We start from the raw sequence: 17,319 nt of genomic DNA, 5'->3' as shown, positions 1-17,319 counted from the left end.
AACTCTTGACCTTAAGTGATTTGCCCACTTCGGCCTTCCAAAGTACTGGGATTACAGGTGTGAGATGCTAATAATGCTTTAATTATGGCCTCTGTATTGTGCTTCATTCTTGTGTGCTCCTCTTCCATTTCATGGTCAGACCAGGAATACTTAAGCAGCATCCTTGGTCTCTACTCACTGGATGACTGGATGCCAGTAGCACCCCCCTGCCCCAGTTGTGATAACCAGAAATGTCTCCAGATATTGTCTCTTTTATCCTGGGGGGATAGATTTCCCCCTGTTGAGAGCTACTGTATCAATAGGGGTAGAAGTGGTAGAACAATAGAGGAAAGTGATTATAGATGTCCTCAAGTGCATGTTCTCCTTTTTCTCCTTTTTTCTGGTAATGCAATTCCTGTCTCTGACTTTGGATAAGAAAATGAGAAAAATCAGGAGGTGACCACTTAAAAATAGCCCCATTATTTTTATTCTGTTCAAATTTTATTTTATTTGGTTTAAATATATTAGAGCAGGGCAGATAGCTGAATTATTTATGCAGATCTATGTAAATTTAATTTCCACCACTGATTAATATTAGATGGAGTAAAGAACTACTGGGATATTATTACCTACCTTGCATGAAAGACTGTTTCTCACAAAAGCTCATAGCTGAAAAGTTGAACACCTAAAGGATAACCAGCATTGCTTATATAAAGAACTTGCCAGAACTTGTCAGGATTCTTTGCTAATTTTTGAGCTTCATGGCTAAGATGTATCTCTTGATGTCCCTGCATAGACACTTTATAACTCCAAAAAGCATGTTTAGAATGGGCATGCTTTTCTAAGCTCAGTATTTTTTGTGACAGGCGGATTGGTCAAGGTAGTGGTCCTTGGTTCCTCTGGGCATTCATAAATTAATGACAAGGTAGTGGTAACATTTGAAGACTTAATTCTCTTTTGGCCAGCTCTATACAATATAACATTATAATCATTCATGTCTTAGTCACCATTAAGGTAAAGTTGAATGAGTGTTTTTTCCCCATTCTGTTTGAAGTTATGAATGGTACTTTACAGAATTCAAATGTATAGTTATGAATAGTATCTCAGAATAGTTACCATTTATGCAAATGAAACACACTTCTTAACTTAGAAACCAAACAGAATTGAATTAGAAAAGAGAAGAATAGAAACAAGAATTGTTGAATGCTTGCTGAAGAAATAATGTTCAGATATAGAAGTATCTCAGAAAAATTTGCTTTTCATCATGATTTCCACAAACTAATAAACAATTTGAGATTGATAGGAGACGCTATTAAACTGCCTGTGATATTTCTTTTCAAGCTCTGTTTTTCTTTCTGGTAAATTACGGAGAAGTCTGAGATGTACTCTCAGCTGTAAGATTAATTCCATTTGAACAAAATAGTTTCTTTTTTTTTCTTTTTTTTTTTGAGACGGAGTCTTGCTCTGTCGCCCAGGCTGGAGTGCAATGGCCCGATGATCTTAGCTCACTGCAGCCTCTGCGCAAGCCCTCCCCACCCACCGCGGGCTCAAGCAATTCTCCTGCCTCCGCCTCCTGAGCTGAGTAGCTGGGATTACAGGTGCCCCACGCCTGGCTAGTTTTTGTATTTTTAGTAGAGACGGGGTTTTGTCACGTTGACCAGGCTGGTCTTGAACTCCTGGCCTCAAGTGATCCGCCCACCTCTGCTTCCCAAAGTACTGGGATTACAGGCGTGAGCCACTGTGCGTGGCCCCAAGTTGTTTATTTTGAGAATACAGAAAGCCTTTTGAGAAAAAGCAGTGGTTTGACTCATTTCCAATTTGAGTGAATATGTGTATGTGTATACACACATGCATTATTTTTTTTTCATACGGAGTCTCCCTCTGTTGCCCAGGATGGAGTGCAGTGGTACGATCTCAGCTTACTGCAACCTCTGCCTCCCAGGTTCAAGTGATTCTTCTGCCTCAGCCTCCTAAGCAGCTGGCGCATGCCACCATGCCTGGCTAATTTTTTTTTTAGTAGAGACCAGGTTTCACCGTGTTAGCTGGGATGGTCTCAATCTCCTGACCTCCATACATGCATTTTTGTTTTTTTTTTTTTTTTTGAGACGGAATCTCACTCTGTCGCCTAGGCTGGAGTGTAGTGGCGCGATCTCGGCCCACCGCAAGCTCTGCCTCCCGGGTTCACGCCGTTCTCTGCCTCAGCCTTCCAAGTAGCTGTGACTATAGGCGCCCGCCACAACACCCGGCTAAATTTTTGTATTTTTAGTAGAGATGGGGTTTCACCATGTTATCCCAGATGGTCTCGATCTCCTGACCTCGTGATCCACCCGCCTTGGCATCCCAAAGTGCTGGGATCACAGGTGTGAGCCACTGCGCCCAGCCTTATTTTATTTTTATTTTATTTTTTTTGAGAGGGAGTCTCATTCTGTTTCCAGGCTGGAGTGCAGTGGTACGATCTCAGCTCATTGTAACCTCTGCCTCCCGGGTTCAAGCGATTCTCGTGCCTTAGCCCTCTTGAGTAGCTGGGATTACAGGTGCCTGCCACCACACTTGGCTAATTTTTGTATTTTAGTAGAGCCGGCACTTCACCGTGTTGGCCAGGCTGATCTTGAACTCCTGACCTCAAGTGATCTGCCCACCTCGGCCTCCTAAAGTGCTGGGATTACAGACATGAGCCTCCACTCCTGGCCATAGTACTCAGTTTTAAAAGTTTGCTCTTTTTTTTTTTTTTTTTTTTTTTTTTTTGAGAAAGAGTCTCACTCTGTCACCCGGGCTGGAGTACAGTGGTGCGATCTCGGCTCACTGCAAGCTGCAATTACCGGGTTCATGCCATTCTCCTGCCTCAGCCTCCTGAGTAGCTGGGACTACAGGCGCCCGCTACCATGCCCGGCTAAGTTTTTGTATTTTTAGTAGAGATGGGGTTTCACCGTGTTAGCCAGGATGGTCTCGATCTCCTGAGCTTGTGATCCACCCGCCTCGGCCTCCTGGGATTACAGGTGTGAGCCACTGTGCCTGGCAAAAAGTTTGCTCTTAAATCAGGTCTTGAGAAATTTTGTTTGTGTAGAAGAAGGTTTTGGGTCATGCCTATTGATACTCCTTTTCATTCACAGTTGGGAACTATAAGTGAATTTCCCTTTGTAGAATATTGATAGTCTTTAAAGAATAGTATTTCTGAATACCAAACACATCTGTGGAATTATGAGAATTAGAAGACTGACTTCTTCCCTTTCTTTACTTTTAAAGTTCCTTCAGCATTCATTGGATGGAAATTTGCAAAGCACAGTGCTCCACTTTGTTGTATTCCATTACAGTTAGTCCCTAGCACTTGAGATATGTTAGTAGCTACAATTTTTTTTTTTTTTTGAGACAGTCTTGCTCTTGTCACCCAGGCTGGAATGTAGTGGCGCCATCTCGGCTCACTGCAGCCTCTGCCTCCCTCGTTCCAGTGATTCTCCTGCCTCAGCCTCCTGAGGCTGAGACAAACCACAACTACTAATTTGCTTATTCTTACATCATATACTAGGATTATAAGCATGTGCCACCACATCCAGCTAATTTTTGTATTTTTAGTAGAAACGGGGTTTCACCATATTGGCCAGACTGGTCTTGAACTCCTGACCTCAGGTGATCCACCTGCCTCAGCCTCCCAAGATTTTTTTTTTTTTTTTTGAGATGGAATCTCACTCTGTCGCCTACCCTGGGGTGCAGTGGCGCAGTCTCGGCTCACTGCAACCTCTGCCTCCTGGGTTCAAGCAATTCTCTTGCCTCAGCCTCCCGAATAGCTGGGATTACAGGTGCCTGCCACCACGCCTGGCTAATTTTTTGTGTTTTTAGTAGAGACGGGGTTTCACCGTGTTGGCTAGGGTGGTCTCGAACTCCTGACCTCGTGAGCCACCTGCCTTGGCCTCCCAAAGTGCTGGGATTACAGGCGTGAGCCACCATGCCCGGCCCTAGCCAAGATTTTTAGAGGTAAAACTTACATACAGTGAGATAGAAGTATATAATTAGATAAGTTTTTACAAATATAAACACCTATGCAGCCAACACCCACATCAAGAAACAGAACATTTTGGCTGGGCGCGGTGGCTCACACCTGTAATCCCAGCACTTCGGGAGGCTGAGGCGGGTGGATCACCCGAGGCTGGGAATTGGAGACCAGCCTGACCAACGTGGAGAAACCCCGTCTCTACTAAAAATGCAAAAAATTATCTGGGTATGGTGGCAGATGCCTGTAATCCCAGCTATTTGGGAGGCTGAGGCAGGAGACTCGCTTGAACCAGGGAGGCAGAGTTTGCAGTGAGCCGAGATCAGGCCATTGCACTCCAGCCTGGGCAACAAGAGCGAAACTCCATCTCAAAAAAAGAAATACAACATTTTTATAACCCTCCAAAGTTCCCTCCTTCCAGTTCCCCTTCCAGTCAATCTTCACCATTTTATAGGCAACCAATGTTCTGATTTCTGTCCCCACATATTAAATTTACCTGTTCTTGAATCATACAGTATGCACACTTTTGTGTCTGACTTTTTCTGTTCAACATAAAGTTTTTCACATTTGTCCATGTTGATGGGTATATGAACCCAACTCCTTTGATGCGTGTCTAGAGTTCTTTCCAACAAACCGCAGCTACTAATTTGCTTATTCTTACATCATATCCCTTTTTTTTTTTTTTTTGCTTTGCTATTTGCATGAAATTTATTTTCCACTTCTTTCTTTCTTTTTGAATTTTTTTTGGAGGCAGAGTCTTCCCTCTGTCCCCCAGGCTGGAGTGCAGTTTCAGGATCTCTGCTCGCTGCAACATCCACCTCCCGGATGCAAGCAGTTCTTCTGCCTCAGCCTTCCAAGTCTCTTTTTAGTAGAGATGGGGTTTCACCATGTTGGCCAGGTTGGTCTTGAACTCTTGGTTTCAAGTGATCTACCTGCCTCAGCCTCCCAAAGTGCTGGGATTACAGGCGTGAGCCACCATGCCCGGCCTGCCTCCCATTTCTGATATCCTGGATTTATTTATTTAAAAAATCTCTTTAAAGTTACAAAAGTAATACTTGCTCATTGCAACAGATTATTTTTTTTTTTTGAGACGGAGTCTGGCTCTGTCACCCAGGCTGGAGTGCAGTGGCATGATCTCTGCTCACTGCAACTTCTACCTCCCTGGTTCAAGTGATTCTCCTGCCTCAGCCCCTCGAGTAGCTGGGACTAAAGGCATGTGTCACCACGCCCAGCTAATTTTTATATTGTTAGTAGAGATGGGATTTCGCCATGTTGGCCAGGCTGGTGTCAGATTTCTGGCCTCATGTGATCTGCCAGCCTCAGCCTCCCAAAGTGCTGAGATTACAGGCATGAGCCACCGTGCCCAGTCATTGCCACAGATTATATAATCAGAAGTGAATAAAGAGTGAAAGTTTCCTGAGATTTATTTTTGTTTCTGCCTTTTCCCAATTATGAAAATAATGAGTGTTCTTTGTAAAAAAAAAATAAATTTAAAAAAAAAAGATAATATGAAGCAGAAAATAGGTGTCAGTCATTATCCTACCAGTTAGCATTTTGATACATTTTCCTCTCTCCCAGAACTTTGTTTACTACAGCTGAGAACATAGTTCAGGGATTTTTAGGTTTCTCTTTTTGTTAGGTTTGTCACCTCCTCATTAATCAGTTCATGTTATTTCAGTGTTCATACTTTGGGCCACCCTAAATCTGACTAGCTGCTGGTACCATGGCTGGCTTGGCCTAATGGGGCACTTCTTTTTTTTTTTTTTGAGACAGAGTCTTGTCTATCACCCAGGCTGGAGTGCAGTGGCATGATCCTCTGCTCACTGCAACCTCCGCCTCCTGGGTTCAAGCGATTCTCCTGCTTCAGCCTCCTAAGTAGCTGGGATTAAAGGCACCCGCCATCATGCCCGGGTAATTTTTGTATTTTTAGCAGAGATGGGGTTTCGCCATGTTGGCCAGGCTGGTCTCGAACTCCTGACCTCAGGTGATTCACCCGCCTCGGCCTCCCAAAGTGCTGGGGTTGGAGGTGTGAGCCACCGTACCCGGCAATTGGGCACTTTTTTTTTAACATTTACTGTACACTCCTTTGGCTGGGTGTGGTGGCTCATGCCTGTAATCCCAGCACTTTGGGAGGCCAAGGAGGGCAGATTGCTTGAGGCCAAGAATTTGAGACCAGCCTGACCAACATGGTGAAACCCCATCTGTTATGAAAAAAAAATACAGCCGGGCGCCTGTAGTCCCAGCTACTCGGGAGGCTGAGGCAGGAGAATGGCGTAAACCCGAGGGGCGGAGCTTGCAAAATTGGGTCTCAAAAAAAAAAAAAAAAAAGAAAAAGAAAAAATACAAAAATTAGCCGTGTATGGTGGTGTGGCTACTCAGAAGGCTGAGGCACGAGAATCGCTTGAGTTTGAACCTGGGAGGCAGAGGTTGCAGTGCGCTGAGATCATGCTACTGCACTCCAGCCTGGGTGACAGAGTGAGACTCTGTCTCAAAAAAAACACAAAAACCAAAACCATTTAGTGTACACTCTTTTATCACGTACCTCATTCTTGCATACCCACCACTCAACATTTCTTGTAGAATAGGAGACAGTATTGTTCCATGGTTAAGAGTATAGATTCTGGAGTCAGACCATCTGGGTTCAGTTGTGGGCTTCTCCACTTACACTAGCTCTGTAGCCTTAGGTAAATGATACATACAGCCTCTCGTAGCTTCAGAGATCTCATCTGTAAAATGGAGACCTATCTCATATTGTAAAATACAGAGCATATATCAGAGGCATGTTGGAACTATTATGTGATATTACTTAGTCCAGTGCTCAATAAGTGTTAACAGTTGTTATAATTAAGAAATGGCATATTTGGTTAGAACATCATCTACCTAATCCAGAATTCTACCTTTTTTTTTTTTTTTTTTTTGAAACAGAGTCTTGCTCTGTCACCCAGGCTCTAGTACAGTGGCATGATCATAGCTCACTGCAGCCTTGAATTCCTGGACTGAGGTGATCCTCCTGCCTTGGCCTCCTGAATAGCTGAGACCACAGGTGCCTGCTATTGCACCTGGCTAATTTTTTTTTTTTTTTTTGAGATAGAGTTTTGCTCTTGTTGCCCAGACTGCAGTGCAATGGTGCAATCTTGACTCTTTACAACCTCCGCCTCTCAGGTTCAAGCGATTCTCCTGCCTCAGCCTCCTGAGTAGCTGGGACTACAGGTGTGCGCCATCAAGCCCAGGTAATTTTTTGTATTTTTAGCAGAGACGAGGCTTCACCATGTTGGCCAGGCTGGTCTTGAACTCCTGATCTCAAGTGATCTGGCCTCCCAAAGTGCTGAGATTACAGGTATGGGCCACTGCGCCTGGCCACATCTGGCTAATTTTTGTATTATTTGTAGAAACAGCATCTCCCTGTGTTGCCCAGGCTTGTCTTGAACTCCTGGGCTCAAGCAATCCTCCCACCTTGGCCTCCCAAAGTGCTGGGAATATAGACATGAGCCACCACACCCAGCCTTTGTGTATTCATGGTTAACCAGCTGAACTCAAGTTGGATGATTCCAATTTTGCTGGCAACATCGAAAGCATAGTCAGGAGCTGGTCAAACATATGTTGTCTTCCATTCTGATCAGGGTGTTGACTTTGACCACTTCAGTGTTGTAGAGCTTCTTCACAGCCTGTTTGATCTGGTGCTTGTTGGTCTTGACATCTACAATGAAAGTAAGTGTGTTGTCTGTCTTCTTCATGGCAGACTCAGTGGTGAGATGATGGCATAGGGTTCAAGTTTGTTTCCCCTGGGGGTGCTCTTCTGAGGATATTTGGGCTGTCTCTGGAGCTGCAGTGTCTTGGGCCACCAAAAGGTAGGTAACGTGTGGATCTTGTTTTCTTGTGTGTGGCTGTGGATGCCTTTTAGCATCGCCTTCTTGGCCTTCAAAGACTGCTTTGGCTTTGGCTTTGGAAGGGGCAGGAGCTTCCTTCTTCCCCTTTGGTGCCATCTTGGTTAAAAGGCAGAATTCTACTTCTTAAAACCTTCCAAAGGGTTGTTTGAAGGGAAGGCATGAAAATGTTCAGCTTCAAAATTCAGGCCTGTGTTGCCCCAAATTGACAATTTCTCTTATGGGAATGTCACCTATGAATTTATGCTATTTTTGAATTTTTTTTTCTTACATTCTGTACTCCCCACCTGAGTAATGAGTGCTATGCTGTACTGTACTTCTTGTTTTTTTTCTTTTTTCTTTTTTTATTTGAGACGGAGTCTCACTTTGCTGCCCAGGCTGGAGTACAGTGGCACAATCTGGGCTCACTGCAACCTCTGCCTCCCTGGTTCAAGCAATTCTTTTGCCTCAGCCTCCCAAGTAGCTGGAATTACAGGCATGCACCACCACACCTGGCTATTTTTTGTATTTTTAGTAGAGACAGGGTTTCACCATGTTTGCCAGGCTGGTCTCGAACTCCTGACCTCAGGTGATCTGCTTGCCTTGGCCTCCCAAAGTGCTAGGATTATAGGCATAAGCCACCGTGTCCGGCCTATACTACTTCTTATATATACTAGATTGGGTAGTAAACCATTATTTTTTATGGGTTCTGATACAAGCAATAGCTACTATATAGTGAATATATACTCTGTGCCAGGCAATGTGCACATCTTCATCTTCACAGCAATCCTTCAAATTAGTTGTTACTTACTGGTAAAAGAGGCACAACAAAATTAAGTAACTGCCTGTGGTCACATAGCTAAGCCTACTGGGACTAGAATTCAGAATCCCCATTTCTCTGATTTTAAAACCTGGGCTTAAGAAATTCTTTTTAAATGTATTTCTTGGCCAGGCGTGGTAGCTCACGCCTGTAATCCCAGCACTTTGGGAGGCCAAGGCAGGAGGATTACTTTACCTCAGGAGTTTGAGACCATCCTGGGCAACATAGCAAGGCCCTGTCTGTAATTAAAAAAATAAATAAATATACTTCTTTCTTTTTCTTTCTTTCCTTCCTCCTCCTCCTCCTCCTCATTCTTCCTTCTTCCTCCTTCCTCCTCCTTTCTCTCTCTCTCTTTTTTTTTTTTAAAGAAACAGGGCTTCATTGTGTTGCCCAGGCTGGACACAAACTCCTAGGCTCAAGTAAACCTCCTTCCTCAGCTTCCCAGGTAGCATGTGCCTTTCGTTGCACATGGCTGTTTCTTTAGATTTCTAACTGCTTCATAATTTCTTTTTTTTTTTTTTTTTTTTTTGAGACGGAGTCTCGCTCTGTCGCCCAGGCTGGAGTACAGTGGCCGGATCTCAGCTCACTGCAAGCTCCGCTTCCCGGGTTCACACCATTCTCCTGCCTCAGCCTCCTGAGTAGCTGGAACTACAGGCGCCAGCCACCTCGCCCGGCTAGTTTTTTGTATTTTTTAGTAGAGACAGGATTTCACCGTGTTAACCAGGATGGTCTCGATCTCCTGAGCTTGTGATCCGCCCGTCTTGGCCTCCCGAAGTGCTGGGATTACAGGTGTGAGCCACCGCACCCAACTGCTTCATAATTTCTAAGATGTGATACAGAAGTCTCTATCTACCACTTTGTTTCTTGTTAAAGTATCTAATTTACCATATTTTTAAAAAGACATTTTTTTCCCCCAAGACAGAGTTTCGCTCTTGTTGCCCAGGCTGGAGTGCAATGGCGCGATCTCAGCTCACTGTATCCTCTGCCTCCTGGGTTCAAGCAATTCTCCAGTCTCAGCCTCCTGACTGGCTGAGATTACAGGTGCATGCTACCACGTCTGGCTAGTTTTTGTATTTTTAATAGAGACGAGTTTTCATCATATTGGTCAGGCTGGTCTCGAACTGCTGACCTCAGGTGATCCGCCCGCCTCAGCCTCCCAAAGTGCTGGGATTACAGGCGTGAGCCACTGTGCCTGGCCTTAAAAAGACATTTAAAAAAATCTGTGCTCATATGGAAGCCCCTCTGGTTCCTTTGGTCTTTTGCGATATCTTTCTAGGCCTTCTCTATTTTACCTTTTTTGTGCTATGATGACTACAACTACACATTCTACTCAAGGTACAGGTACACTTTGGTTTGTACAAGGATAGGATAATATGTTCTGTGTTTCCAAAGCTTTCATAATGACAGCCACTATTTTGTTGCCTTTTTGTAGCTGTATTCAGGGTACAGTCTAGGGACTTTGAAACCCCTTTCCTATGTTAAAACAGGTAGCTTTAGAGCTCATCATCTGATACAGTTTGAGCTATTTTTCTGTCACTAAATTACCTTATTTTTGTCTACATGGAAGCTGTTTTTCACATTCCTGAACACATAGAGCCTTGCACCATTGTATTTCTATGTGTTGCTGTAGAGTCATCTGCAAACTGGGAAGATTTCACTATTGTTTTTTCTAGATAATTTCTAAAAATGTTAATTGTGGTAGATTTCAGCCTTGATCCGTAGGGGACCCTTTATTTATACATCTTTAGAGAAGGGACTGTGTCACAACTCTCTTATTTCTGTTTTTAGATGAATTCTCTGGGGGAAAAATAGTCTACTTATTTGCTTTTTTTGTTTTTTGTTTTTTAGTTTTGTCCACTTAATTCTCATTACACCATGTGATGTAGTTTGAATATGTATCCTCTCTAAATCCCATGTTGAAATGTAATTCCCGGTGTTGGAGATGGGGCCTGGTAGGAGGTGTTTGGGTCATGAGAGCAGGTCCCTCATGAATGGCTTGGGCCATCCCCTTGGTGATAAGTGAGCTCTCACTCTGAGTTCATATGTGAAGTGCCTACATGCACTTTTCCTTCCACCATGAGTAAAAGCTTCCTGAAGCCTCCCCAGAAGCACATGCTGGCACTGTTTCCTGTACAGCCTGCAGAACTGTGAGCCAGTGAAACCTCTTTTCCTATAAATTACCCAGTCTCAGATATTTCTTTATAGCAATGCAAGAATGGCCTAATATACCATGTATCTTCTCATCAAATGTGTGTATGTGTTACCTGAGGCCTCGTAAACAGTAGGTTTTCTGTAAGCCTTTGCTATATTAAACATTCAGCAATAGGCTAATGCCTAGTATTGGGTTATTAGTTTAACATTCAACAGATTTATTAAGTGCCACTGTGTGTCATATACTACTAAGGATGCAACTCAGTGATCTTGAAAGAAACAAGGTCCATGCCCTCATGCAGTTTGGGAAGCCTTGGATAGACAGTAAAGACATAAATAAGACTGGCTGTAGTGGCTCACGCCCACTTGGGGAGGCATGAGGCCAAGTATTTTGGGAGGCCAATGTAGGCAGATCACTTGAGCCCAGGAGTTTGAGACCAGCCTGGGTAACATGGTGAAACCCCATCTCTACAAAAAATATAAAAATTAGCTGGATGTGGTGATGTGCACCTGTAGTACCAGCTACTCGGGAGGCTGAGGTGGGAGGATCACTTGAACCCAGGAGGCAGATGTTGCAGTGAGCCAAGATTACGCCACTGCACTCCAGCTTGGGCAACAGAGCCAGACACTGTCTCAAAAAAAAAAAAAAAAAAGGCATAAAATGTTAAAGATTGTGATGTATGTTAGAAAATAAAATAGAGTGCTATAATAGAGAGTAATAGAGGAACTTAGATAAGGATGGTCAGGAAAGACTTCTCTGAGAAAGTGATATACTGAAAGTAAAGAATGAAAATGAACCATCCAAATAAAGAAATGAGGGAAGAGAGTTCCAGGGAGAAGGAACTGGTAACGGCAGAGGCCCTGAATCAGGAAAATCCTTAGTGTATTCTGAGAGTGATGGAAGCCTACCATGGCTATATATTAGTGAATGATGGTAACAAAATATGTGATTGGAGAAGGGTAGGAGCCAGATATTTCAAAGCTTTTTAGGACTATTAAGGGGTTCTGTTTATTTATTTTTTGAGACAAGGTCTTGCTCTGTTGCCAAGGCTAGTGGCACAGTCATGGCTCGCTGCAGCTTTGAACTCCTGGGACTGAAGTGATCCTCCTGCCTCAGCCTCCTGAGTAGCTGGGACTACACCACACCTGCCTAATTTTTCAATTTTGTGTTTAGAGATTGGCTGTCACTATGTTGCCCAGGCTGGTCTCAAACCCCTGGCCTCAAGCAGTCCTGCCTCAGCCTCCTAAAGTGGTAGGCTTTCAGATGTGAGCCACCACATCTGGCCAGGAGTTTTGTTTTGTTTTGTTTTTGAGACAAGCTCCCACTCTGTCACCTAGGCTGGAGTGCAGTAATCTGTGGCTCAAATGATCCTCCCACCTCATCCCCATGGGTACTTGGGACTACAGATGCAGGCCACCATGCCAGGCTAATTGTTTTATTTTTTATGGAGATGGAGTCTCACTATGTTGCCTAGGCTATTCTTGAACTCCTGGGCTCAAGTGATCCTCAGCTTCAGCCTCCCAGAGTGCTGAGATTACAGGCGTGTGAGCCACTTTGCCTGGGTGTGTTTTATTTTTAAGTAAAATGGGAAGTCTGGAAGAAGTGTTTTGTTTTTAAATTGAAGTGCTTGAAGATTAAAAAAAAAAAACTTTTTAATGAAAAATATCAAGCATATATAAAAGTAAAGAGAATGATGTAATGAACTCCTGTGTATCTATCTCCTAGCCTCAACAAGTATCAACTCATGGCCATTACAACAGGTCTTTGAATAACATTATTTTGTTCAACTTCATTGCGTTATAATGTTGATGAGAAAAAAAAATGTGTTTCTGGCTAGGGCTACTGTCTGTGTAGTTTGCACATTCTCCCCACATCTGTGTGGACTTTCTCCAGTTTTTTGGTTTCCTCCAGGTACTCTGGTTTCCTCCTGCATCACAAAATTGTGCGTGTTTGATGAATTGGTGTCTCTACATGGTCCCAGTCTGAGTGAGTGTGGGTGTGTGTGTAATTGATGGGATGGCATCCTGTCCAGAGTTGGTTCCTACCTTGCTCCCTGGGCTGCTGGGACAGGCTCTGGCCACCCAAGACCCTGAACTGGAATAATTAGGTAAATACTTATCTTTCTTGTTTTTATTAATCTTTCTTAAATGTTTGTATAGCTCACATTTGTTTCAGTGTTTAATATTAGAAGTGTTTTGGTCTTTAGAAGTTTGGTGATGTTTTTTGTGACCAGAAATATGCTATAGGAACTTAACTTTACATTAGACTATGGTTAAATTGGTTTTGTTATACATTGTGTTGCTTAAAATGGTGATATCCAAGAATCTGTTGATGAGTTAAGTGAGGACTTACTGTGTTGTTTTTTCCAATACCCCTCTTTCCTCCCCTATTACAATCTTTTCAATGATTAGCAATGTACCTTTTTTTTTTTTTTTGGGCCATGGGGTCTGGCTCTGTTGCCCAGGCTGGAGTGCAGTGGCGCAGTTTCGGCTCACTGCAACCACCGCCTCCTGGGTTCAAGCGATTCTGCTGCCTCAGCCTCCCGAGTAGCTGGGACTACAGGTGCCCACCACCACGCCCGGCTAATTTTTTGTATTTTTAGTAGAGACGGGGTTTCACTATGTTAGCCAGGATGGTCTTCATCTCCTGACCTTGTGATCCACCCGCCTTGGCCTCCCAAAGTGCTGGGATTACAGGCATGAGCCACCGCTCTTGCCCATTTATTGGCTATTTGTATGTCTCTTTAAATCTGTTGCTTCTTTTAAAATTGGGTTATTTGTCCTTTTATTGTATTTTAATAGTTCTTTATTCTGGATACAGGTTCTTTATCAGATACATGATTTACAAAGATTTTCTCCCATTCTGTGGGTTGTCTTTTCACTTTTCATGATCATGCCCTGTAAAGCACAATTTTTTTGTTGTTGTTTGTTTCCCTTTTTTTTTTTTTTTTTTTTGGAGACAAGGTCTTGCTGTATCTCCCAGGCTGGAATGCAGTGGTGCCATCATGGCTCACTGCAGCCTTGAATTTCTGGGCTCAAGGGATCCTCCCACCTCAGCCTCCTAAGTAGCTAGGGCTACAGACTCACATCCTCATGCCATGCCAATTTTCTTCCCCCTTTTTTTTTTTTATACTTAAAAAGTACCTTGCTTATGATACTTAAACCATAACTTCACCTTTTTTGTAAAGATGGGTCTTGCTTTGTTGCCCAGATTGGTCTTGGAACTCCTGACCTCAAGTGGATCCTCCCCTTGGCCTCCCAAAGTGCTGGGGTTACAGGCATGAGCCACCCTGCCTGGCCTGATTTCCCCCTCGCTTTTTTTTTTTTTTTTTTTTTTTTTTTGAGACAGGGTTTCACTGTGTCACCAAGGCTGGAGTGCAGTCGTAGAATCTCAGCTCACTGCAACCTCTGCCTCCTGGGCTCAAGCAATCCTCCCACCTCATCCTTCCAAGTGGCTGGAACTATAGGTGCTAGCCACCATGCCTGGCTAATTTTTGTATTTTTTGTAGAGACTGGATTTCACCATGTTGCTCAGGCTGGTCCTGAACTCCTGAGCTCAAGTGATCCACCTGCAGTGGCCTTCCAAAGTGCTAGGATTACAGACTTGCGTCACTGTACCCAGCCCTGATTTCCCTTTTTTTTTTGAGATGGAGTCTTGCTCTGGCACCCAGGCTGGAGTGCAGTGGCATGGTCTCAGCTCACCACAACATCAGTCTTCCGAGTTGAAGCAATTCTCCTGCCTCAGCCTCCGGAGTAGATGGGATTACAGGTGCCCGCCACCACAGCTGGCTAATTTTTGTATTTTTAGTAGAGACGGGGTTTCACCATGTTGGGCAGGCTGATCTCCATCTCCTGACCTCGTGATCCGCCCGCCTCTACCTCTGAAAGTGTTGGGATTACAGGCGTGAGCCACCGCACCCGGCCCTGATGTCCATTTTTAAAAGACTAACCCAATTGCTACAAAGAGAGTGGATTATTTGGGGGCAGGACTTGATTGAGGTGGGTTGAACAGAAGGCTACTGCAGAAATCTAGGCAGTGATAAAAGTTTGAACTACTAGGTAGGTGGCTAAAGAGATGGAGAGAAATAGATGTGTTTAGTATATATTTTGGAGGTAGAGCTGATAAGACTTATTGATGGGTTGGATTTGTGGGTCAAGGAAGAAGATAAAGATTGAACAGGCCTTCCTTCTGGACATTCTTCTCTTAGCTTTTATGACACAGTATTGTTCTGGTTCTCTTTCTGCCTTTCTGATCCTCCTTTGTCAGTCTCTAAGTTGTCTCAGGCCTTGCTTCTCTTTTTTTGCTTTTGCATGGGGAGGTCATCTACTCTTGTGTGTGTGGTTTTTTTTGTTTTGTTTTGTTTTGTTTTGTTTTTTGAGACAGGTTCTTGCTCTGTTGGCCAGGCTGCAGTACAGTGGCGCCATCCTGGCTCTCTGCAGCCTCAGCTTTCTGGGCTGAAGTGAGCCTCCCACCTCAGCCTCTCAAGTAGCTGGGACCACAGATGTGTGCCACTATGCCCAGCTAATTTTATTTTTGTAGAGCCAAGGTCTCACTGTGTTGCCAAGGCTGGTCTCGAACTTACGGAGTCAAGTGATTCTTCTGCGACGGCTTCTCAAAGTGCTGGGATCACAGGTTTGAGCCTCTGTGTGCAGCCTACTCTTGTGTCTTCTATTACAACCTTCATGCAGTAACTCCCACATCTATATTTTTGCCTCTGAGCTCCAGTACCAGAATTCCTATTGGACCACTTCATTGATGTCCTGCTTGCACCTCCAGCTTTTCATGAGCTGTCTGCTTTTGAGAACCTGTGGTCAGATTGTACAGGTTGTCTCCTCCTTGCTTGGGAGGCATGTTTACTGGCTTTAAGGATGAGTTTTATACCTTTTATGTAGGTTTTAATGATGAGTTCTTTGCTTTAGAGAAGTGCATTCCCAAGAAAGATGCATAGCACTCCTGGGCAGCATTTTGTTCTTCAGAACCTTGTGAGGAACACAGGTTCAATGAGAAGGGTCAGCTTATCTCCTGCCCATCCCACTCCCCAGCCCCCCAAATCCCCTGACTTACTGTTCTTCATCCTGACTCATGTATTTCTATTTATTTATTCACTCAGCCAGTCATTTATTGAACACTATTCAGGGCTGGTATAGGTCTGCCAGCATGCGAAACGTGGGCCCCACCATTCTCCCAGTTCATCCGATTTTAAAATCTTAGTTACTGTTGACTTCTCAACTCCTGCCTGTTTTTTTTTTTTTTTTTTTTTTTTTTTTTTTTTTTTTTTTGAGACGGAGTCTCACGCTGTTGCCCAGGCTGGAGTGCAGTGGCCGATCTCGGCTCACTGCAAGCTCTGCCTCCCGGGTTCCCGCCATTCTCCTGCCTCAGCCTCCTGAGTAGCTTACAGGCGCCCGCCACCGCACCCGGCTAATTTTTTGTATTTTTAGTAGAGACGGGGTTTCACTGTGGTCTCGATCTCCTGACCTTGTGATCCGCCCGCCTCGGCCTCCAAAGTGCTGGGATTACAGGCTTGAGCCACCGCGCCCGGCCACTCCTGCCTGTTTTCTTGCCCAGATACTCTCAGATCCCTCCCTGTCTTTTCCTCCCACTACTCCATTTTAGGTCCTGTGTTATCTTTTGCCTTGATTATTTATCCTTATTTTCATCCCCCTCCCCAGCTCTATTCTTTTCTGCTATACTTAGGTGAGGTGTATAGTTTCTTCCTAAATATTCTATCATCTAGAACTCCAAATGTGTGACTCCCAATGCTTATTGACTAAATTACAAACTCAGCCTGATATTTAAGATTCTATGGTCTAGCCCCTACTTGTCTTTCCAGCCCTGCTTCCCACTATGGGTGCAATAATGCGCTCATCTTCATTTCCCAAAAATGTTTCATTATATTCTGCCTCTGTGCTTCTGCTGACACTGTCTGTACACTTCACATATAATACTCCCTTCCACTACATGTCCAAATCCTATTTTTCATGCCGTTATATGACACTCTTCTCTGATGACTTCTGATATACTTAAAAAGTACCTTGCTTATGATACTTAAACCATAACTTCACCTTTTTTTCTTTTTTTGACACAGAATCTCATTCTGTTGCCCAGGCTGGAGTGCAGTGGTACAATCTCGGCTCACTGCAACCTTTCCACCTCCCGGGATCAAGCGATTCTCCTGCCTCAGTCTCCCGAGTAGCTGGGACTACAGGTGCACACCACCACACCTGGCTAATTTTTGTGTATGTAGTAGAGATGGGGTTTTACCATGTTGGCCAGGCTGGTCTCTAACTCCTGACCTCAGGTGGTCTGCCAGCCTTGGCCTCCCAAAGTGCTGGGATTACAGACATGAGCCACTGCGCCTGGTCAACTTCATCACTTTTTACCTTGTTTTATGTTTAGGTACTTTTCTAATTTCTCTTATATGACTAAAGTCCTGAAACAGAAACTGTTTCTTATATTTCTGTGCATCTTCTATGTTAGCGCCTTTGTGCTTAATAGTTAATAAATATTTGCTGAATGTGAT

The 17,319-nt window shown here is 44.0% G+C and overlaps 2 protein-coding genes across 5 annotated transcripts in view; both read left to right on the top strand.

Annotated features, from left to right (window-relative positions):
* FCN3 (ficolin 3) overlaps nucleotides 1-17,319 on the top strand; it is a 176,512-nt gene that overhangs the window by 56,373 nt on the left and 102,820 nt on the right. The window lies entirely within an intron of this gene.
* The window catches only part of WASF2 (WASP family member 2), a 93,133-nt gene that overhangs the window by 7,216 nt on the left and 68,598 nt on the right, over nucleotides 1-17,319 (top strand). The window contains exon 1 of one of the 4 annotated variants that reach the window (XM_050795385.1): nucleotides 6,901-7,194. The exons of 2 other annotated variants lie outside the window; for them this stretch is intronic. The gene's annotated coding sequence lies outside the window, so the exon portion shown is untranslated. Of the gene's footprint in view, nucleotides 1-6,900; nucleotides 7,195-7,218; nucleotides 7,813-17,319 lie in introns of those variants that run through there. One more of the 4 variants, XM_050795362.1, reaches the window with a different exon arrangement.

Source organism: Macaca thibetana, chromosome 1, assembly GCF_024542745.1.
Source record: "Macaca thibetana thibetana isolate TM-01 chromosome 1, ASM2454274v1, whole genome shotgun sequence".
NCBI classification, from domain to species: domain Eukaryota; kingdom Metazoa; phylum Chordata; class Mammalia; order Primates; family Cercopithecidae; genus Macaca; species Macaca thibetana.
Note: the sequence above shows the minus strand (reverse complement) of the source record. Positions and strands in the feature narration are given on the sequence as shown.